This window comes from Catharus ustulatus, chromosome 1 (genome assembly GCF_009819885.2).
Source record: "Catharus ustulatus isolate bCatUst1 chromosome 1, bCatUst1.pri.v2, whole genome shotgun sequence".
Lineage (NCBI taxonomy): Eukaryota > Metazoa > Chordata > Aves > Passeriformes > Turdidae > Catharus > Catharus ustulatus.
The window spans coordinates 27,772,229-27,797,157 of record NC_046221.1 but is presented as its reverse complement, the minus strand read 5'-3'; positions in this window follow the sequence as shown (position 1 = coordinate 27,797,157).

Below are 24,929 nucleotides of genomic sequence, written 5' to 3'. Positions count from 1 at the left end.
TTTTTCCACCAACTAGCTTAATTTGGCAACTTATGCTAATGTTTAATGAAAAAAGTGTATGTTTTCCTGGCAAACTCTTATAAGTAGATTTGAAATTACAAAGATGAGAAATTTGCATCAGTTGTACTTGACTATAACCTAATGCAACTACTCGCGAGAGAGATTTACCATTCCTGTAACTCTAAAGACAGCACTGCTGAGATTGCAAGAAAAAGAAATTCTCATTTCATCAAGGCACCAATTTTATTCACTAAGAAGAAATTATTGCCAGATCTATGAGGATGAGGTAGCAAGATTATCTCATCTGTTAAAAAAAATAGAGTTAGCAGAGTTCATTCTGTGTTCTAGTAGATGCAAGACTATTGCTATATAATATCTTTTTAAAAAATTAGGCTCCAAGCTTCCCCTAGCAGAATTAAAATAAAAAAAAAGCCCCACCATGTTTCTGTATTTGCAAATTGAAGAATTCTGTGATCTCTTTATATCTGATTTTCCTACTTTATTTATACTATCCCAGAAAAGAAAAAACAACAACAACAAAAAAAAAAGGAAATATGAAATGTTTGTGTTATCTGGTGATTACTGGAGATCCTTCTAGTGTCACTTCTCAGTATTTTTTCTTTGTGATTATTCTTCAAGAAAATGAAATCTGAGAAGTTTTTATTGATACTATGTAAGTTAACCAGTTGAGGCTTCCACAACAGTAAATTTGTAGGTGTTTCAGCATTTTGTAAAATGCTTACTAGTTCCAATGCTGGATGCATATACAATAAACTAGCACAGCTGTGATCTTTAGAAATGAGATGAGGAAAAGTCAAGTGAAGGACTGAATGAAAGATAATTGGATTTATGCATCAGTGCCTGGAGAGAGAGAGAGAGAAAGAGAGAGAGAGAGAGAGAGAGAGATAGCGAGAGAGAGAGAGAGAGAGACAAGAGAGAGACTGGGAGACTTTTGCTCATGACCATGAGCCGGGGGCTTTTTACTAACATACATGTATATTTTTGGAGGAAAAAAAAGTAGATAATTCAAACCACCAAAAACCTTTATTACAAGTGAGAAGAAAGCTGTGTGCTGGAAAGTCCTCCTTCTTCTTGCAGGACTGGAGATGGAATGCACTGAAGAGAATGACACAATTGCTCAGCATGGAAAACCTCTTTTTAATGGGTCAGAAGAAAAGGATCAGAGTAACTTAGGTGCAGTGCATTGTGCATGACCACAGGAAGAAACTGAGAAGATGAAAAAGCTGAGCACTGTCTGAGAGGGCGTCTAAGGATGGCTCTTGAATAGCAACGCAGATTTTCCACTTACATTGTGGGCACTGAGCCTTATGCTTGAACGTTGCCACCTGTATTTAAAAAGAAATACACAACACTCCAGAAGACAGGTGGACCAAAGGAAAAGAGCAGCAGTCCATTCTTTGCTCCTGAAGGGAAGTATGAAATACAACTGTTCCTTGATACATTGGAAAACTAACTTCCCTGTCAAAAGAGGGTGGCTGCTTGGTTGGAACAGTCTTTGATTTGTGCAGTCCTTGAAATGTGTCCAAATACTGTCTGTGGAACGCAAGTTAGAAAGACTGACATGGAGTTTGGTAGTCTGTTCACAATTAAACAGTATTAATAATCACTTAGTAAATCTCAAGCCCATACTTTAGCCCTTTATAGGTAACAGCACAGACGTAACAGAAGTAATTCCTGGGAACTGTTCTGCAACAGTTTATTTTATCTGGAAAGCAATTTGGCATTACCCTGACATACATCAATATAAAACTACAGAGAAGTAAAATGCAGAGCGTGGTAGGATAAGAGATCTTAGTTTAATTTCTCATTATTAGCTACCAGTCAGTTTTCTCTCTGATGCTCTCTTTAATCTCAATGGACTGCACACGTTGTAGAAGGATTTGCATCTAAAATCACTGCCAAGGATCACAGTCACAGCCTTGTCTTCACCTTGGAATGGTGTGGTCCCATCACACTCATAATCTAGGGTGTCTAGCCAAAACCTTCCTCTGTCCAGTGTGAACAGATAAAGCAAGGGAGGCAAGCAACTGCAAGAGTAGGGGTAAACCTACAGGCAATTTTTTGTTGCTGTTCTCTGGCAAAGGCATCTATCCTTAATGGTACATTAATACTGATGTGGTTTTTTGTGAAAATAGCCCAGAAGGCATTGGGAGTGCTTGAAGGCATCCTTTTACGACTTAAATGTTCCCATCAAAACTACTGTTACAGTTGCCAACTGTGATAAATGAGATTATTGACTGAAGACATCTCTGTCCTAGTCAGATTAAAAGAAAATGGGCAGTAGTAGAGATAAGCATAAAAAACTGTGACCTTAGCCTTCATAGAGTTTTCAGACACATTATATTTGTATATGTATACATATATATATATTCTGATATGTGTGTGTATGTATATATACACGCACACACAACTTTGCATATATACAGCCCTCAAAAAAGTTTGGCTTGCTTCAAGTTGTAGATGAAAATTGGAGTTGTTTTTTATTTGATAAGCTGATTCCTCCTAATGGGTGGTACATGCTTTCTTTGCCTTTCTCTGCATAGTGGAAGCAGTAAATGTCATATAGTTGTTATTTAATATAACATTGAGCTAGTCCGGGGAGAAGACACCCATTTGAGAGAAAGAGAGATCACAGAGCTCATTTTAGAAGTCTGGTTTCCTTTGCGAGTCTCCTTTCATCTCACCTCTTTTGTGTTTTTCCTCCATCCTGCATCTGCCGTGTATGATGATGAAAGAATATTCTGTGTAATCCTTGACAATCATTTTTTTTCTAGGTAACTTCGTCATGGACCAAACAAAAACCCAGTGCTTTGGGTAGGTGTTGGGTCATATTTCCCAATTACCAGTAAACATTTTGATATACACATAATTACTCAAGAGAGGTGCATATTTCATTATATGTATGCTATAAATACCTGGCTCTCTTGGGTAATCATGTTTATAGAGGCTCTCAGATGCTTTTTATGTGTCTCAGAGGCTTTTTACAAGAAAGAAAATGAAGCTTTCATAAAATTTAATTTTTCCCAAATGCGTTGTTAGATGTGAAGGGGCCAGTTGAAAGAATTTGGATCCAAGATAGTTTGAATGATGATTATTTGGGGAACTGAAATCTACAGATACAGCAGTAACCTCTCAGTTTACTTTTATTTCTAATTGTTTGTTTGGATTTGATTTCTTTCAATAAATATAGTAACAAGATTTAAGGATTGAAGACCACATGCGATTGAAAAAGTCATAAAGGGAGTCTTTTTAAAGGCTACAATAAAGAAGTAGCATCAAACATTCACTGAGGAAATACAGAAAATCCTCATAAAGTGTAGACTTGAATCATAGTATGATATTTCTGTGCTTTGGAATATGTGTTTTCTGAGAAATGACAGGTGAATATTCACAAATTATTGTACAGTATTTTGCTGTCTAATATAAGGTATCAGATAGTACTGACTGAAGATACCTGCTATCAGCTGATTCTATTAAACGCTGAAGAATTCTGTGATAGTTTCACTGAGACACTGAAGAGTGTGTCAAAATTTTATCAGTCATATTCTTTAAGGAATCATTAAAATAATGTAATCTAAACTTCTGCATTATAGAAGCCACAGAACATCCTAGAGAAACAAGGAATCACTGCTCATCTTGGCTCCAAAAAACCTTATCAACCTATATAGTGCACAGAACACTTTGAGCCTTACAATAACCTTGATGTGGTGATTTCACAATTGAATTAAGCTGAGATTACAACAGTCGTGACATTTTCATCATGAAACACTTATTTTTAGTGGCTTGCACTGGAAATTAAGTTATTCATCCTTCATTTCAGATTCATATTTCATGATTTTTTTTTTCTAAAGTGAAAGTGAGGTATCTGTAGCTTTTTGGGGTTGGTAGAGGTTTTTTGTGGTTGCTGTTTGGGTTTTTTGTTTGTTTGTTTTTGGGTTTTGGGGTTTTTTTTGGTTGGTTGGTTGGGTTTTTTTGGAGGGTGGGGGATTTGGGGTTTTGGGGTTTTTGTTGGGTTTTTTTGTTTTGTTTTTGTTTTTTTTTCTTTTTGTAAAAACAATAGGGATAAAAGATATTTCAGAGTAATTATTTTAGTTACAGTAACTGAAAAACTTTATAAATTCTAGTTAAGAAAAAAAAACTTAATTATAGTTGTTGCCGCTTAATGGTTAATGCCAGTTTATGCAGTGTAGAGTACAGCTTCATGAATGGTTTAATGCTGCAATTTTCAAACTGTACATAGCAGGTAGTTAAACACTAACCTCAGTTCAGTGCTGGACACTGTAGGATCTGGCTGCAAAAAAGACAGGTCAAGAGAAAGAATAAGAATTCTTTCAAAATGTCCCTAGAAAATAAAGTTCTATTATTTGTTTCACAGTTAGATTACAAGTGTATTGTGTCTAATTCTGAGATTTGCTGGAACTTTGCAAAGACCTTAATTGCTACAAGAAGGTGAGACTTATAAAAAAACCCCCCACATATAGGACATTTATACATTCCACACCACTATTGCAATGCATTATACAAATGCATTCCTTTTTTTAAGGTGAAAATATAACATGAGCCCATAGAAAGGTGCAAGTGTTACAGCTATATGACAGTGATTCAAAATCATCAACGAAAGCTGAAATAAAGAGTACATAATACAACAAACAGTATTATTGTCAGCAAAGTAATTATTTGTCAGTTTTTCAGGATTTCTACTTTACCATCAGTGTCTTTTTGTCGTTGCTGTACTATAAAGACTTTTCTGCTGGTAAAACAATGTATTTGTATATATCTGCTCTCTCTTTTATTTCTTTTAAGCGTAACTGTGCTGAGAAAAATATCTACCCTGAATCATCAATCTCATACCGCATAGAAATGAATAAATGCAAGACAGTGATCAGAAAAGCCTGGAGTTCCCAGTTGTGGGATCCTTTCTAATGGCTTACATGAATATTTCAATCATTTAAAAGAACACACTGAAAACAGGGTCCTAGATCAATGTCCTTTGGAAGGATGCAACAAGCCCTTTGTGCAAAGTCATAATTTTGTACATATATTATAAGATACATGTGCCATAGGAACTTGTCTTTTATGATAGTATTTGCCAAGTTCCTATGAGTATAGATTTTATGTCAGTTGAGAGGAGCAGTAATATTGCAGGAATGTAATAAAAATATATCTTGGTGAAAGAACCTATAGAAAAGGAAAACGAAACTCTACAGTGTGCACCTGTTTCCCATATGATTCTAAGATTTACTTTAACACTTTTTTTCATATCACTTAATTATGGCTTAAATGGCATATAGAAAGAGTTACAGTAATTTCACGATTATAAGCCGCACCATTTTGACTAAAATTTTGGTCCGAACCCAAAGTGCGGCTTATAATCAGGTGCGGCTTATATATGGACAAAGAACAAAAAATTGCTGGTTTAGTTTGAAGGACAAGTGTCTGCTGAGAAAGGCAGGAGTTTCTCTTTGAAATGGAGAATGCAAACCCCCTCCCTCCAAATTATTATAATTTTGAAATCAAGGGGCTTTCAGGCAAAAATATGGGAATTAGGAATAACAGTTCTTTTCTAGGGAAATTAAAATAGAAATACAGTACTACAAAGAAACAAACTCCAAACCCTGACACAGTCAGAGTACAACCTGACACCGTCAGGCAGGGTGTTGGTAGCAGTCCCATTAAATGGTGATTGCAGTCCCCTTGCAGTGACAGATGTGGGTCAGTTGGAGCAGTGCTCCTGTAGAAGGTGCAGTTTCCCTCTGGAGGTCCAGTGGTGATGTGGAGAAATCCGGTTTTCCTCTGGAGTCCAGTGGAGAAAGGGGCTACCTTATTGTCCCAAAACCTCTGTTTTTATCTTGGTAAGAAATGTTGGGCTCTTCCCCCTGGCTGGAGCAACTTCCAATGGGATGCAGTAATTTTATCAGTCATGCAGTGGGACTCAATGGGCCATTAGCAGACAATGACTCGGTGGAGGAAGGATGGGGTGTGAAAAGATAAAGAACAATGCCTTGCCTGGTTTCAATGGATGGCCCATTAGCAAATTATCTGCCATTGAGATAAGGATCACTGTCCCCACCCTCAACAGATGGTGATAGAACAGATACCTTTTATCACACTCTGTATTGTAACATGCGGCTTATAATCAGGTGCGGCTTATGTATGGACAAAAACCAAAAAGTTGCTGAAACCCAGAAGTGCGGCTTATAATCAGTGCGGCTTATAATCGTGAAATTACTGTATTTTCCTTGTTGCCGTGACTAAAGGAGGATAGGACATGCTTGAAAATGTTCTTGTACTTAAAAGTAAAAGACCCAAAATAGGAAAGCCGTATGTTAAACTTTTAACCAGTAGATTGAAAGCAACAGATTTGAGGGAAAAAAGGTCATTATCAGTGTCACTGGGATGCAACATATGCTATTACCCTTTTTCTGTATCTCTTTACAAATTCTACAAATCTGTGCACTTCTCCTACTACATGCATTCCTAAATTATTTTCAAGAGAAAAAGAAAATACAAAGATGGATAGGATAAGACGGAACAGTAAATTCATTGTTACTCAAGCCAATAGAAAAAAAAAATGTAAATGTGCAGTTCACATTGTAAAATGAAACTTATTTGCTTATGTACAACACCCTTAAATTTCAGAACTTCCAGATAAAGTTCTTGTGCTGCTTTGATACAAAACAATGCTGTAATCCCTATAGAAAAGGCACTCACACTGTTGTCTCATTGAAGATTTCCCTTTGTATTTTTTTCCTTGTTGTTTCTCTTAATCTAAATTAATCCAGTGCTGTGTGCTTTACTTGATGGATCAGGGAATGAAACAATTTGTTCCAAAATAAGATAATATTGAAGTGAATTTCAGTTTCAAATTCCCAGAGCAAAAACATAATAAACAGAAGACATCAAAACATCTTGATATTCATTGGCAAGGGAGAGTAAAAAGAGAGTTCTTTTTTCTCATATATATATATAATCTTTCTCCCCAAAACAGTGAATGCAGAATTTCCTGACACCCTTTCCAAGTACAAAACAAGACTAACACTGTTTTTTTTGCCTTCAAGTAATAACAAAAATATTTAATTCTATTTTCCTAGGGAGTGTAGGTGAATATATTGCAAAATTATTCCATTCCACCATTTACATATCCTGAGATACCTGGTAAGGAACCTTGTTACAGATCTGTACTGTCAGTTAGGTTTGGATCTCTCACTGGATCTATGATCACACACATTGCCTGGACTACAGTGCTGGATTTTATTGAGCTTGGCTATCTTCTGCAAGGCATGAGTCGTAATGCTGATCACTGCTGAGAGTCTGAATTCTGTCTTTTAGTATGGTCTGGTAAATAGTAGACACAGAGTTTTCATATTTAAAAAAAGTGTAAATTTAACTTGCAGTAGGGTTCAGAGTTGCTGCCAACAGCTCGTTTGCAAAAGTAACCAATAAACAAAAAACCTTTAATTAATGAATCTTAGTAAAGTCTGGGGGTTTTTTCTGCAATTCTAATTATTACATAAATCTTTAGCACATGACTTTGGTCTCCAGGTTAGTATAATATACAGCTTCTCGTCAGGCACAGTTATACCCTTGCTAAAATATAGCGACAGAACTTTATACACCATTCTAAGTAATGTTCAATTTATGGCTTACATGGATACGGTATCAACTACTTTGATTTATACTGTGTGCCCTCTAGCAATACAATTCAATGTTCTTGACTTTTTTTATTGCACCAACAGTACTCAGTGCATTAAGCTTGCTCAGATGTTCTTATACCAAGTTCAAAACTTAAAAGTATTTTATGATGGCTACTCCGTCATCTCCTGTCTACTCTTACATTAAAATTCTTCAAAGTCATTCCTGGAAAAGCAGTAAGCTGTGAGCCATTTTTCCTTAGGCTAAATCGGGTTTGCTCAAGTAAACCAATACATTTAATCCTTTGGAATGGGATCTATGGCAAATCAATGTCTGGAAATTTTAAAAGTACAATCATTGTGTTAAAGTGTGTGAAATTTTATTCTGCTTTTGCTTCTCCACATGCTACCTGCACTTTTCTCCCCACTGCATTCACAACTTCACACACAATTTCTTTTCTGATGTTTTCAGAGTACAAAATCTTATTGGACTGTTTTTTCTCCTTAGTAAGTGAATTACAACCTTGGTAAACCAGCTGCATGTTTTATCTGGTTTCATGCAAAGAAAATCCAATCACACTGTTTTTTAGCCGGCTAGTCTATATGCTCTATTGTCTTTAATCCATTGGACAACAATAATATTAACAAAAGATGTAAAAAACTCCCAGATTATCTCACTACACATTTTATGAAAATATGAGAGTGCATACAGGGGAGACATATGCTTTCAGAGACATGGAAAACATTGAGATTCAAAAAGGATTTTAGGGAAGTTTGAGAGGCTTGTGGTAGGGCACGCAAAATCATGACACATCCAAAAACTGGCTAACATATCATGATTCGCAGAACTCTGTGTGTCTTATACACATTAATTTCAAGGGTATTTCAAGTAAATGTATTCTTATAGTTTCTATTGAAGTTATTGATTTTTTCAATTAGAATTTTTTTTAAATATTCTGGGAAAATGTAACTAGGAGGTGGGTATTCAGCAAACTTGCTTTTCAAAAAATCATTGCATTCTGTAACACTCTAACCTGCCCAGCAAGGATAGCTTGAACAGAGATAACTCTAGACAATCCAGGACAATTTAAGCATCCGGCCTATTTAATTATTTCAAGTGAGATATTCAATCCCATATGGGGGGTTTTGGATCTTATTTTGACTGAGAAACTGTCCTGTTCCAAGAAAGAGAAAAAATACCTCTCTTCAAAAAGCAGAGTGTTAAAATATATTCTACCAAGGAATGTTATTATCAATATTTTCTTTTTGTTTTAACCTGAAACATTTTCTAAACAAAAGAAAGAAGACAAAATTAAAATTGAGATTCGCAAATGACTTTTTTTTCCTTAGTAAAATCTGATGCAGTTACTCATACAATTTGTGTCGAAAGCAGACTTTACTCTTGTGCCAAAATAAATGGTTCTACCAATTGAAAACATAGATTATAGAATAAGGGATAGAACAGATTTTTTGGGTTAATTTAAAGGCAAAATCTAATTTCTACAGATATGTAGTGCATGCCAACATGGTTTAAACAAGCCCAGCTGTATACACAAAGCAATCAAATGCAGCTATGGGGACAATGTCTTAAAACAGCTTAAAACAGACCGTAGAAAGAACAGATGTAGCCTAGATAGATCAATATTGAAACAAATAGAAAAATGTCATAATTTTCTTTACTTCTACCTAGAACCAGTGCAACATCTTGAAAGAGAATAGCCAACTGCAATTTCTCTCTTTTTTATTTTTTCAGTATTGATTTCAGTCAAAAAAAGGCAGAGGAAGAACAATAATCTATGTTCCTATAAGACGTCAAAAGCTGCCTGTAAGTAAATATTGACTCATGGCAGATGTGTCAGTTTATTGTGAAACACTTTTCCTTTTTAATCATCATAATTCTGCAAATCTTCATCTGACACATTGGTGTGTGCTTCTTAGACCAGATGTTTTGCATTTCAGTGAAAGAAAACAACACAAAACAGATGCAACCTCAAATCTCATGACAACTGTTGTAGAAATCCGATTATTTTAAAAATGAAATATCATTGTCTTATGCTGTGTAACTTTAAAGGTGACAATTATCATTACCCTGGAGCTGTAGTATCACACATACCCTCCTTTCCACCTTGATCTCTATAGTAATTTAATTGAATCTGAATATTTGATGAGTAAGAGATAGTAGGAGCATAGCTTTTGGCCTTAATATGATGCCAGCAGGTGCCTAATTCAAAACTAAAGGATCTTTCCAGAATTCCTAGGAAAACAGTGTTTACTAAAAACCCCAAATGCACATTGTAAGAGCATGACATAATACAGTAGAAATGAGCAAGGCATCTCCCAAGTGAGATTTAAAATATCACTCCAGCAGATGCAGAACTTGTCAGTCCCAGTACAATTTGTAGGTAAGAAACTACCTAAAAATATGAAAATCAATCACATATGAAATGAATCACAAGCTTTCTAACCTTCACAGCAGCTTCTTTCTTCTAGTCCTCTACAGTTCAGACTGGATTTAAATACACAAGTACAAAAATAAAAACAGCCAATAGGAAGTCGTGTCACTCAGTGTCCACATTCTCCCGTTGCATCAGACTTAAAACATCCCTGCCAAGAAAGCAGACTGTAGTGCATATGCTTAAGTGGAATATGCTCTATTTCAACAGGGACTAACTATTTATTTTATAATGTGTTCAATTTCTAGAAATTAATAATTTCAGAAAAGAAAGTCTGTATTTCTGTGCACATAAACTTTATTATTATTATTTTATCCCTTATTTAGATATTCGTGAGCAGCATTGAAATGTAACTTTATAATCTGTTTGATATTTTTGAGAAGAAAGTCGCATATCAGGCTATGGACTGGGTGGAACACAGTGATAAGAAGGCAGATTAATAGTTCCTAGAAGAGAGATAGGAATTAGTGTTCAATGAGGCAACATTCAGAAGGACAAAAAGATGAATAATACTGAAGATAATATTTTGATATTTAGTTGATTTTTAGTTTACAAGTAGGAGGGAAGTAATTGCTAGATGATAAAAAGGTCAGTATCTGTTCTCTGGGGTGTCTGAAGGGTATTCTAATCAAAGGGATTAAAACTTATTCTGGTTTAATATTGTTAGATCAAATATCTACCTATAATCAGTGCAATCCAGAAATGAAATAAAATTTGTGACAGAACCAGAGTGCCGCTAGCAAACTTTAAAGTAATTTTTTAAAAATTCCATTTACTTTTCTACCTTCAGGATAGGGCCTGACTTGTAATATGTGAAATAGATTTCTACATTGTATGTGAAAGGAACTGAGAAATCCTGCTATTATTCCACTATGCCCAGCAGCTTGGTTTCTATTCTATGTATGACTTTATGTACACACACATTGATGAAATCAGATGCAGTCACAACTCCTAGAATATTTTCTGGTTACATTCAAAATGTATATTGACATTCAGTGTTCATTGACCTTCTTGTTGTCTTCTTCCAAATAATATTTTAAATAATCTGTGAGAAGTTCTGCTTCCTTACTGCTCTATATTAAATCACAAAATATTTCATAAGAAAAATATAAAATGAAGAAAAAAGAGGAAAAAAGAAGGTCTTCAGTATCCATAAGAAATTATTCCATTTGTGATTAAATAAATATGCTCCTTGTTTTGAGTTATTGTCTCTGCTCAGTTTTCTTAGAAATGATCTAATAATAGAATTTAAAGCAAAGATTCTAAAGGCTTATGTAAACATCTTCTTCATGCATGATCCTTGCCAATAAATTTAAGTGTCTTGGGACTAAAGATTTTGCCTATTCCCAGGACCAGAGCAGAAAGAGAACCAAAACAGAATATTTTCCACCAGATAATTCAAATTTGTCAGAACTTGTGCTTTTCCCACACATTTACACTTCAGGGTAAAATTTCTGGTCCAAAGCCGTGTGGGATGCCTGCGTCAGAATAGATCACTGGTTACGCTGGTTGTGCTTTGTAATTCATGATTGTATTGGGGCTGGGACAGCTTTTTCTGTTGCAACTGTCATGCCCTTTAAGAGTAGTAGCATGTTATTTTAGTGAAAAGATAGGCCAACTCTACTGACTTGATAAGACAGGTGTGGGTCTTGCTCCAAATCTGCCAAGTTCAATAGAAGAGCAAGAAGCCACTGACATGTACATCAAGAGAATGATGTTTGTGCAGGCTACATGTATTGCTACTGATCTAATGAGCTCATTTTTTGGTTCTCCCATAACCTTTTAAGAACTACTTTTTACTTATTTACAAATGATCCAACAATGTCATTCTCTGCCAGAGAGAAGCATATTTGTCTGTATTGATGTCAGTGAAGTCAATGGAAGGGAGGGTCTCTGTGAACCTTATCAGCTACTGGGCTATGTCTGAAATTTAATGTTTGTATTCACCAAAAAAACCTGTCTTGGCACAGAAAAAATATCTCATTAATTCTGTGCAACCCTGTGCTAACTTATCAAATTCGATGTAAAAAATGCCATGTCTACTAATATGTTTACAAGTGAGCCACACATTGTCAGAGATGCCTGTGTTTTCTCACTGGAAACTAAACGTAAAGAACAGAATCTTTTGATTTTCAAAACTTGTTACTTTTCTTAAAGAGAATATGGAATTAAGTTCATTTGTATGCCTGTCAAGAAGAAATAGCACTTTATCTAGAAAAAGCAATAGTAACATAGCTGCTTTAGCAAAATTGTCATGGGGTAGGAAGAATTGAAGGTTTTTCTAAAAGCTGAATTTAACAATAATGTTTTCAGTAGATTGGTACATGGATTTCCAGAGTCCCATGGTACATAATAATGATGTTTTTTGCAGTAGGATTTTTACTCAAATCTGTATAAAATCTGAGTGTTTGAATGAAGCACAGCAGCAGTGGGGAAACACAACAGGAGGCATATGAAGTCTTACCAATAGACCTTGCCTTTGCAGATGTGAATTTGAACTACATCTTTTTTCCCAGTCTGGTGCTGAAGGTAGGCAGCTTTGTGTTTTTCCTGGTAAATTTTCCAGCTAAATTGGCTTCTCTCTGCTCATAGCTCCTCCTGCAAAAAGAAATGTCACTCTCTTTGCCACTACTTTCAGAATTATCATGATCATTTTAGATACTCTTGCATGCTCGCTATTCTTTCTCAGTATTCTTCCTAGTTTTGTCGTTGTTTTTATCCAGAGATGCTTCAGTATTTCAACCATTCTGTATCACTCTTGTCGTAATCTCTTCATATCTCTGCTGTTGCAGTAGATATAGCAGACTTAACCCACAAAACACAAGCAAATAGACAGTTGCCCCCGCCTTTTCAAATACTCTTGCGATTGAAGCACTGAGTAAACTGGTATGTAAAATGTAGCTAAAGATACATCAAGGTGACTCTTATAGAGGTTTCTCCTTCTGTTTCAACAAACAAACATCTGGCCTGAAATTTCCATGTTAAGTGTCTGGCTCAGCTGAATTTATGTGATAAGTTTTGTTTTCTCTAAGTCTTGCTCATACATAAACAGAAATAATTAATTAATATGACAACAACACTTTAAAACCTTTAAGTCAAGTGCGTGGGAAGTTTGAGTCCTGGGAAGACACTTGGACAAGAAGTTGGGTTGTCCTTCAGAGGTTTTCCTCATTTCTTATTGTCTCTATATGGAGAAATGCCTCTGGGTCCCTGTTTTGCAGGGGCTGTTTGGATTGATTCGTGCAATGGCAGATGTTGGGCAGTAGATGTTGTTAGCACTAGGAAAGCACGCTGTTCTGATGCTGGATAATTTATTCCATTCTCACCGTGTTTCTTCCATCTTATCCAGCTTTGTTTCTGAAGGCCACACTTCCTTTGTGACCCTCAAACTGAAAGGCTGAAGAGGTACAAACTGATTTGCTCAGAAGTAATAACTGATTGCTTCTGATATGCCTGCCCTGGCACAAAGCATGTTTCCAGGTGGCTTGACTTCTGAGAACTGTCTGTCAGAGAATGTATCTTTGAACAGGGCTAGGTGATCACAGCTGAACCCACTCTTTCTGAGCTGAGTTGAGAGCTAAAAATAAAACAACCTGGTGTAGAACTACATTATCCTTCTGCATAATCCACTGCAGCCATATTGCCACTGGACGTGGAATTGCTGCTTCACAGTGCCATGTGACCACGCCAGCCTACCTAGGTTTTCTACTGCTTTGTAAAACTGGGGTTTAATTCATAACCTCAAGAAGAAAATCCAGCTCTATCTCCCCTGTTCTTTTGCATTTTATTTTCTTTTCATATTTTCATAAAAGGTGACATTTTTATTTTTTAATGATGCGAACAGATGCACAGTTTAAAGGCAAAAGAAACACTTATTCACATCTTTAACACTCATTTTACCAAGCTTCACTTATCTATATTTAAAATCCAACCCATAAAACTATTACTATAAAGGCTGCCCATAAAATATTTACAAGACAATTATCGAAGAATCTTTTATCTATTTAGGATTCCATTCTCCTTGTCTTTCTGATTTCCAAGTAAAATTGTAGTTTTGAATTCAGACAAGGTGGTAACACAAAGAGGTATAATATTGGACACTAGAACCTTTTTCACACCTTGGAGAAGAGATTACTTGCCTCTATTTGCCAAATATTCATCCTTTTTCTTTGATAAATTATTAGAGGCATAGTATGAGTGAAGTCAAACGTCTGGCAAGCAAGCCTAAAGAATCATTATCAGAAAATAATTACACATCTGTGAATAAACCACTTGATTAGTTGACTTTTCTTTCTTATCTCTCCCATGGTTTTAAACTGAAAGAGAGTAGGGTTAAGTTAGGCATGAGGACGAGTTCTTTACTGTGAGAGTGGCGAGGCATTGGAACAGGCTGCCCAGAGAAGTTGTGGATGTCCCACCCTTAGAAGTGTTCAAGGCCAGATTGGATGGGGCTAGAACAGGAACAACCTGTTTTAGTGGAAGGTGTGCCTGTCCTGGCAGGGAGGTTGGAAATAGATGACCTTTAAGGTGTCCTCCAATCTAAGGCATTTTATAGTTCTATGAATTTATGAGTCTTACATGTATTCTCCAGGTTTGCCACTTATTTCTTTGCTATGGCCTTCCAGAAAAGAAATAAAATACGGGTGGCCTCTGATTTTCACTGAGAGCTTTACTACTGACAAAGTCTGTGTTATAAAGCTTCTCATTCATAAGAAAATAAAAAAATGTCAAAGGCAAAAAGACAATTTGAACAAATTTGGTTTTATAGCATTCACATTTAGCTATTTTATGGCTTCAAATTAGCAAAATAAATTCTTCTAGCCTTTGAAATCGCATAAAACTGATTTAGCATTTTCTCTTAAATTTGAAAGACCAAACATTAACAGATTAATTGGATTAGCTACTAGGAATGAGAAGTAATACAACTAAAAGTTTTTCAGATTTCTGTAGTTAATTTTAGCATGTAGCTTGTTAGTTTTAAAACTGCACATGCACTAGAAATATTTATTAAAATAAATTATTGCATCCTATTTATGCTAACTGAGATGTCATTAAAATTGCATGAAAACACATTTTTCATACTTGCTAGCTATTCCTTACTTTTAAAGATGCCATTTGACATTAAAAAAAAGATAATAAATGGCTGCTGTGCCTCAATTGTAGGGTTTTTCTAGGATGAAGAATGGTCATGGAAGCTCCTGAATGGGTTTGTGATCATTAGATGACTGAGATTTCAACAGGAGTATTTTTTCAAGCAAAGAAAAAGAACTGTGCTGGAGTATGAAACATTTTTCAGGCATAGAGACAATTTTTAGTGACTAATTATAGTTAGAGATAGGTAGGAAAAAACAATGTAAAAAAAGTATGTGTGAAGTTAATTTGGAGCTGAAATTCAATTTGAAAGCGGCTGGTGAATGATCATAACCTTATTAACTCCTCAAAATAATTTAGACAATAGATTGATTGTAGATAACATAAAAGGTGCATTTTGTAAGGATACTTTGTATGTAGGTGTCATATCAAGGATGAGAACCAAAATTGATCTGGGATGCTATAAGTAACCATTAACTATCAGAACTGAAAGGCTTTTAAAAACATAATTTTATAAATATATCCCTCCCAGGAAGAGTTTAATTGTCTTTCTCTTCAGGTTTTTAAATTAATTTTGATAAAGCAGGATAAGAAAATAAATTCTGTTGTGTGCTGGTTTTGTCTGGGTTAGAATTACATCTCTTCAGAGCAACTGGTACAGGGCTTAGTTTTGGATTTGTGCTCAACATAGGACTGGTAATATAGGGATATTTTTGTTATTGTTGTACAGGGCTTACACAGAGCCAAGGCCTTTTCTGAATTAAACTGACCAAAAGGATATTCCATACCCTAAGTCATCATGCTAAATACAGTAGTTTCACGAATACAAGCCGCACGGATTATAAGCCGCACCCCCGGTGCCTCGACAATGTTGCTGTCTTTGTCAATAGATAAGCCGCACCCCGAATATTAGCCGCACTTTTGTTCGTCGCGAGAATCCGTGCGCAGCTTTCACAAATTGGCCAATTAGTAAGAGGATCGCGGCATAGCGGGCTTTACTGGCTCGGGGCGGGGCCAGGCAGGCTCGGCCCGCTCATGGTTGCCGACGGGGCCGGGTGGCCCAGCTCAGCGCCACGGCTCGGCGGGGATGGCCGGGTAGTGCTGCCGCCGCCGCCGGGCTCGCTGGCCCCCCTCTCCCGTCAGCACCGCCCCGCTGCCGCGTTCGCTCGCCCGGCTGGCAGGGCTGCCGCCGCCGGGCTCGCCGTCCGCCCCGCTGCCGCTTTCGCTCGCCCCGCGCCACGCCTCGCGAGCGCCGCGCCCGCCCCGCGCCGCGCCCGCCCCGCGGCGCTTTCGCGGCTCGCGGTTCGCGGCTCGCGGTTCGCGGCTCGCGGCTCGCGGCTCGCGGCTCGCGGCTCGCGGCTCGCGGTTCGCGGCTCGCGGCTCGCGGCGGCGCTTTCGCGGCTCGCGGCTCGCGGCTCGGGGCTCGCGGTTCGCGGTTCGCGGCGAGCGGCGGCGCTTTCGCGGCTCGCGGCTCGCGGTTCGCGGTTCGCGGCTCGCGGCGGCGCTTTCGTGGCTCGCGGCTCGCGGCTCGGGGCTCGCGGTTCGCGGTTCGCGGCGAGCGGCGGCGCTTTCGCGGCTCGCGGCTCGCGGTTCGCGGTTCGCGGCTCGCGGCGGCGCTTTCGCGGCTCGCGGCTCGCGGCTCGGGGCTCGCGGTTCGCGGTTCGCGGCTCGCGGCGGCGCTTTCGCGGCTCGCGGTTCGCGGCTCGCGGCTCGCGGTTCGCGGTTCGCGGTTCGCGGCTCGCGGCGGCGCTTTCGCGGCTCGCGGCTCGCGGTTCGCGGCTCGCGGTTCGCGGCTCGCGGCGGCGCTTTCGCGGCTCGCGGTTCGCGGCTCGCGGCTCGCGGTTCGCGGTTCGCGGTTCGCGGCTCGCGGCGGCGCTTTCGCGGCTCGCGGCTCGCGGTTCGCGGCTCGCGGCTCGCGGCTCGCGGTTCGCGGTTCGCGGCTCGCGGCGGCGCTTTCGCGGCTCGCGGCTCGCGGTTCGCGGCTCGCGGTTCGCGGCGAGCGGTTCGCGGCGAGCGGCTCGCGGCTCGCGGTTCGCGGCGAGCGGCTCGCGGCTCGCGGTTCGCGGCGAGCGGCTCGCGGTTCGCGGCGAGCGGCGGCGCTTTCGCGGCTCGCGGTTCGCGGCTCGCGGCGGCGCTTTTGCGAGCGCCGCTTTCGCTCGCCCCGCCGGCAGGGCTGCCGCCGCCGCCACCAGGCTCGCCGGCCGCCCCCTCCCGTCTGCACCGCCGCCGCGTTTCCTCGCCCTGGCCGGCACTGCAGGCCCCCGCACCGCCGGGCTCCCCCACGCTGCTGGCCCCGATTATGCTGGGCTTCCCCCGCTGCCAGGCAGCCCCACCCGCCGGCCTTCCTGCTTCTGCCATGCTCCCCTGCGCTGCTAGCCCCAGTTCTCCCGGGCTCCCCCGCCCTGCTGGCTCAGGCTCTGCCGCCCGCCCCCGACACTGCTGGCCCCGCCTCTGCCAGGCTTTCCCACCTCTGCCGGGGCTGGCCGGGCTCCAGCTTGGCTTGGGGCTGCCGCGGGCTCTCACTTCCGTGTTGGCAGCTTTTAGAATTTTGTTAATAGATTAGCCGCCCCGGAATATTAGCCGCACTTCCGGGTTTCCACCAAAATTTTGGTCAAATTGGTGCGGCTTGTATTCGTGAAATTACTGTACATAAATTTGAGGGGAGGAGGATATGTTTGGAGTGATGTTTGTCTTCCCAAGCAACCACTACACGTGGTCAACCCAGCTGTCCTGGGGATGGCTGAACACCTGCCTACTCATGGAAAGTGGTGAATTAATTCCTTGTTTTGTTTTGCTGGCACGACTGGCTTTTGTTTTATATTAAACTATCTTTATTTCAACCCACGAGTTTTCCAGCTTTCGCACTTCTGATTCTCTCCTGTTTTGCTTCACTTCTGATTCTTCAGTCTCGCTGGTGGTGGAGTGAGGAGCGACTGTGCGGGGCTTGGTGGCTGACTGGGCTTAAACCACTACATGTTGAAAAAATATTTTGGTTAGATCAATGATTTTGGATAATGGGAACCTCAGTTCAATTTTTTATTCCAAATTTAGTGTAGGTATATCATTCTCTTAGATTCTCAATAGAATAGAAGCTGCCTGACAACAATTCTGTTTTTCTTTCCAAGGCTGCATTAATGAAAGGCATTGGTAGCTGCTGTGTGTTTGCCAACATTTATCTTTGTGGTCTGTAGCTCAGAGAGTGGGGTGAATGCCCTGTACCTACTGTAATGCTGTGGGTAAATTAGTTACTCCAAAATGAGAGTCATGTCTGCTGAAAGGTCCAGCAGATCAGCTGAAAGGTACGACAGGGAAGAAATAGATTGATTTCAAATGCTACACATTCCAGACAAAATTTCCCCAGTTTATCTGGAAAGTGGTCTTGATTTATGGTTGGGATGTGCTGTCCTCACCTTTTTCTCAAACATTTCTATGAAATGGTGAAAAAGGTTTTTATTTCAATTAAAAAATTACTTGCTCACCCTTTCCACTTGGCACTTTGTCCAAAGAGGAGGAGATTTTAGTTCAGTGTCATCATCTGCTTAAGGCACTCCTATCCACATAGCCCAGCCTTGGGAAAGAATTCTCATGTTCATAAAGACTGGGTCAGAAAGGAAAAACAAACATTTAACTTTTCTTAATACTTTTGTATATATTTAAAAAAAAAAAAAAAAAAGAAAAATATGAACATCATTTACCCCTCTGCTAAGTGAGAATGTGATCTACCAGTTGTTTTCCATCTGTGCCTTTCAAATGGGAGACCTAGCCAATTGTCTAGAGGGTTAATATTAAATTTGTGAAAATCAATTGTTGGAACAGATGAAGATGGAAATATCAGACTTCACCCAGAGTACTGTGCCCAGCTCACATCACATGTCTGCACAGACAGACTGGAAAGGGTTCAAAGGCAGTTCAGAAAGAGCACGGAACCTGTTCTATGAGAAAAGACTGATGGAATTAGGTCTTTTTTCCCTGGATAAGAGAGAATTCAGGGAGGACCTCAACACAATTTCACAGTATCTGCAAAGAGGAAAGAGAGCCTCCTTTCAAAAGGAGTCACATAGGGAGGACAAAGAGCAACAGGTACAAGTTGCACCAATAGAGGTTTCATCTTCATATAAGAAAGGAATTTTTTTACAGTTAAAACAATCAGTCACTGGAATGATCTTCCACAAGACCATGGAGTCCTATCATTGGAGGTTTTCAATTTACTGGACAGGGTGGCTAGATAATGTCAGCTAAGCTCCAAAAGGTTGGACCAGATCATCCTTTGAGATCCTTTCCAGCCTGGATGTTCTGCATTATGTCACTCTCCATATTAACGCCAAAATAAATGTATTGATGCTTGATGAGAACTGCTTTAAGAGAAGTATGTTTCCCAAAGAAAAGGAAGTTATCTGAGGACTCTCCTATTTTGCATGAATGCCTGAACTGCAAGATTATTGTGCAAAACACGCTCTGCTTGTTTCCCTTCTCTTTGGTGCTGCCTTTCACTACAAAAGTGTTACTCAGTAAGTGGCTGCCAGCATGAAACTTCATGTCAGGTCCTCCTCAAATACATTACTCAATAGCATGCATAAGAAAGAGAGCAAGTAATTTCTAGAGGACAGTTAAGACACAGAAATGCTATTTTTTCTCAGTTGTTTGTAAGAAAAATAGGTTTCCCTTAAAATCTGTAAATGTAGACTCAGCACTTTTAGGTCTTACAGTGTCTAACACACGTGAGCATAACTCAATCGTTCTTCTGGGTCAGAGCCTTCATTTCTCTGCAGCTGAATATCCCTGAAAATGTGGGATGATGTCACCTGTTATCTCACAAATTCTTCTTTTAAAGAAAAATACTAAAAATAAGCTTTTGAAAAGGGTTGTTTATAATGGGCCAAACAAGACCCACTAACAGACATATAAGTTATGCATGGATAAATTACACAGAGAGATCTCCGAAGTGTTCACCACCCTACAGGACTTATACAATCATGGAAGAAGTTTTCTTAGGGAAAGCAATTTTCCCTCAATAACATTGCGGTTAGAGTAGCATGAAGATTATTAAATTTCTCATAAACAAACTTTTTTAAAGAAAAGAGTAATAACTGGGATAAAATCTCCATTTTAATTCTCATTCCTAATTAAGTAAAGCAGGTTTTAATAACTGGATATTTGAGAAGCATTTCAAAGTTAGGTGCAAAATTTTAAATTGCACTTGTTATGTATAATACATTTTAGAAAGAAAAGGGCTTATATATTTTACACTTTGTCCTGTAATTCTTATTAATTACAGGTGAAGTTACAAGCAAAGTGTGCATGAGAAAAATCATATACTTCAGAAACATGACTTTAGAAACTGTGTTCTTTTGAATTTTAAAGTCTAAATAATAAATTATCATACTGGAAAAGAAATGAAGCAGTAAAAAACACAAGGAACAGATGAAGAAGTTAAATAAGGGTGCTACAGAAATATTAGTCTGTTTTCATTCTCATACTGTGAGTGTAATGTACTGGAATTATAACTGTATGACTATCTCCTCTACTTGCTTTTCTCATTTTCTATGGTCAACATTATATTGAAATTATTGTAAGGGCAAACACCATTGTACAGTTACAAGTACTTTCAACAGGTAAAGCATACAGTATAAAGTCTCTACTGTTGCTAAGTAAATGTCATCTTTCCCAAAACCCACCTGCAAATATTGATCAAGAATCTCAAGCTTTTCAACAAGCTCTGAAGTCAGAGAGAATTAGTTTATGCAGTTTCAGAATATTTATAACTCCAGTTATAACATCACTATGTGTTTTTAAGCTAACCAAGGATTTTGAGTAATATTTTATAATTTTCAGTATTGTAGAAGATGGCTACCCAGCAGGCTGCAAGAACAAATTATTGGGACATGAGGTGGTTTGCATTTCCTTCACGGAAAAGGATTAAAAAAGGTAATCCATAAGTACTGAGGGAGTTGGCTGAGGTAATTTTTTGGCTACTCTAAATAATCTTCAGTGACTGGGATAGGTGTCTCAGGACTGGAGAAAGCAAATCTTGCCCCTCTCTTTAAGAAGAGCAAGAAGAAAGATCCAGAGAACTACGAGTATGTCCACCTCATGTCAGTCTCTCGGAAGGTAATGGAACAGCTAATCCTGTAAATCATTTCCAGGCACATGAAAGACAAGAAAGTGAATGTGAGTAGTCAGCATGAATTCACCATGAAGAAGTAAAGCTTGAGCAACGTGAGAACCTTCTATGATTATATCATTCTTTCATATCATAGGTTCACATATTAGGAGGCATTGGTAGTAATTCTGAAACCCAGTCCTCAAAGTAAATATAGTTTGCATTTCTTTCATTATTACTTCTCCATCTTTCCATTCTCCCTTTACTTTTAAATTTTTTAATCCCAAGGAACAGATATTGCCAAGAATATCTCATCTTTCCTTGTTTGCAATCACCACTTTTCAAAGTGTTTCATTTGTGGGTCAATATGTGATTGGTCTACATATCAATTTGTGCAGTGAGCCAAACTGTTAGAGATTCCTTCACTAATCTTCTGTAATCAAAATGACATTGAAGGAAAAAAACCCAAAACACTCAACAACACTGAGGAAATTATCTAGTATTCCTCTCTTAACTTTACTGATCTACCCGAAAATCCATGATAAGTATCAGGACAAATATCAGGAGCACAGTGGAGGTGTTATAGGATGTGTATATTTCCTGTATCATTACCTTTCCACTTGATCTGTCACAAACCACAATGTACTTTGTACTAACAGCAAAAATGGAATTTTTGCTCTGTAGATACTGAGTGATGGAAAGTCAGTTTTCTGAGGTTTCTAAAAGCTATCATTCTCTACCTAAAAGAGGATATAATCCTGTAAATCGCGGGTCTATGTAGTCAAGAATTATGCTTCCAAGAGGGACCCAGAAAGAAAATTTTAGAAGTACAGTGTAAGCATGCTTTATCATGAAACTCTCCTAGTCTCCATAATTTTGTTGAAATCTTGTTTGTTTTTTTTCCTTCATAATTTTTAGTGACCTTTCGTGGATTTTTATTGCATTAATTTGATTGCTTTCTGAATGCTTTTTACACTTTAATGTTAATATTCTTCTGTGGTTGGATATTTCAAAGCCTAATTATAAAGATGTGAAAAGCTTTTCTTCTGTGAGAAGCTTCCTTCTTTTTGTTTTAAACTTGTCACCTGACATTTAGTGCTGTATTGTTCTCATAATATTTAACAGTCATTCCCTATTTCTGCTTTCTATAACTACTGTGATTTTATAGACTTCTGTAAAAACAGTCCCCATTTGTACAGTAATTTCACGACTATAAGACGCACCCTTTGGACTAAAATTTTCCCCCGAAACCAGAAGTGCACCTTATAGTCTGGTGCGCCTTATCTGATGTACGAAGTTGCGACATTTGCTACCCCGGAAGTACGAGCCCGCCGGCATTGGGGCGTCCCCCACGTGGGGTGGGCCCGCCGGCATCGGGGTGGCCCACCGCATGGGGAGGGCGAAAGCCGCCGGAATTGGAGTGGTCGCTGCGTGGGGAGGGCAAAAGCCTCCGGAATCGGAGAGGCTGCTGCGCGGGGAAGGCGAAAGCTGCCGAGTCAGAGTAGCCACCGCACGGGGAGGGCGAAAGCCGCCAGAATCGGAGCGGCTGCCACGTGGGGAGGGGGAAAGCCGTCGGAATGGGGCAGCGGCGGCACAGAGCAAGCCTGCCGGCATCGGGTCACCCAGAGCGCCAGGGGACTCCCGGGGTGGGCCGACAGTGCGTGGTTCCCGGTGCGCCGGGGGGGCGCGTGACACCCGGAGTACCAGGGAACTCCTGGAGCAGCGGGGCCCTGGGGACACTGCACAGAACGGCGGTGGACATAGCCCGGTCCTGGGGACGCTGCATGGAGCGGCAGCGGGCATAGCCCGGCCCCGCCAGGTACAGGTAGGCCCGGGGGCCAATGGTCACCGGGTTGAGGCGGGGCCTCAGCCAGCAAGCACGCGGGGGGAGCTGGGGGCAGAGCCTCGTTGCAAAAAGAAAGGTGTGCCTTATAGTCCGGTGCGCCTTATCTGATCTACAAAGTTGCGAAATGTGTCGGGTCCCGGGCGGTGCGCCTTATAGTCCGGTGCGCCTTATGGTTGTGAAATTACTGTATTTTTTTCCTTTCAGGAACATGCTTGTTTGCTTTACCCTTCTGCATCCCTTTGTCCCAACCCAGGTGAAGACTTAGTGTCAGAATGCCTCAGCTCAACAAGGCATCTGCTGGTCTAACATTTTTTTTCTTACATACCATCTAAGCTTTGGACTTAAAAACAACCAGGAAATGCCCTGATACACCACGCATAGGTGCATCATTATAACTGGCAGATTATGATCCATAAAGAAGGTGTAAGATGCAGTTTGGGTGTATCCTTTCCTCTTTATAAAAGTAGCTAATGGTACCTCAAAGATTAGACTCTGTGGAAATTATAGAACACAGGTTTTTCCCTGACACGGAAGCCATCACAGTCCATTGGGAGTGAGTGGGAGGTGTCTCAACAGCTTTAACGAATGACTGGAGTGGTCTCCATAAAAGTAGCTGAAATAACTGTGAGAGCAAGGCTCAGACTGATAGAGAAGGCATTCTCAGCAATGTCATCAAGTGCTGCTCCTGGGATAACAGCCAGGATGAGATAATATTTCCTAACAGAAAATGGGGGATGAATTCAGTCCAAAGGGCATTCATTCATAATGTAAAAGACTTTAGAGTAAGAAAAAGAAAAGTTTCAGATGTAATGAGCAAGGTGATAACTTAGGAATCCACATATCATGTGCAATTTTGGGATGCGGACAGAGCCAGTCAGTAAAAAAACCCCATATTTTCTGTAATGAATAAAAGACATGCATGGAATTGTGCCTATATTTAAGCCTTCAGAGGTGTTAGGGCATTTGCTGACTATTTTGAGCTTCAGAAGTTTTGAAACAAATTGGTTTGGTTAAATGCAGATTTTTGGATTTTTAGGGATGTTTTCATCTGACCAAAAATCTTGGGCTTCTCTTAGTCCTCTTAGATATGTTGGACTATCTGATTGAGTGCCTGGAGAGCTGAAGCCAGCTGTGCAAGTAAATGTGCAAAATACATTGTGGAACAAAGTATCAACGATGAATTTCTCACAATTGAAGTAGAGAGGATGGAGAGAAGGTAGAGTAAAAAAAGGAAAAAGCTACCAATAAGACAAGTTTCACACAACTAGCAGGTTCAATAATCAGTGTACTTAGTGTCAGAATATACATTGCCTATTCTAAGGTTAGTAACTTGGCTCATGGATCTTTTTGCAAAGCACATGACTTTGGTTTTCTAAATTAACTGGATACTGCCTTATCATTACTCTGTTTGTCTAATTTTACACTAATTTTCATAGATATACCTCTAGTAGTAGAATTTCAATGTGTGAATATATTTCTGGAAATTTATGGGTTGGAAATTTCTGGAAATTATAGGTTGCTGTGGATACTCATTGAAGGCTTTTCCATTTTCTGCATCTCTGGAAAGCTCAGCCACATAACATTTGTCTGCAGTGACACGTAACAAACAAATAACTGCAGTAGAAGTAGCATGGTAGTACCTATGTCAAGCTACTGAACTAAAATATTTGTATGTTATAAAACATACTAAATGACAAAAGAACCTTTACAATAATTTGGATAATATAGCAGACTACTTTCAAATATTTCAAAGTTAGTGAAAAAAATCTAGTGTGGTCAATATAGGT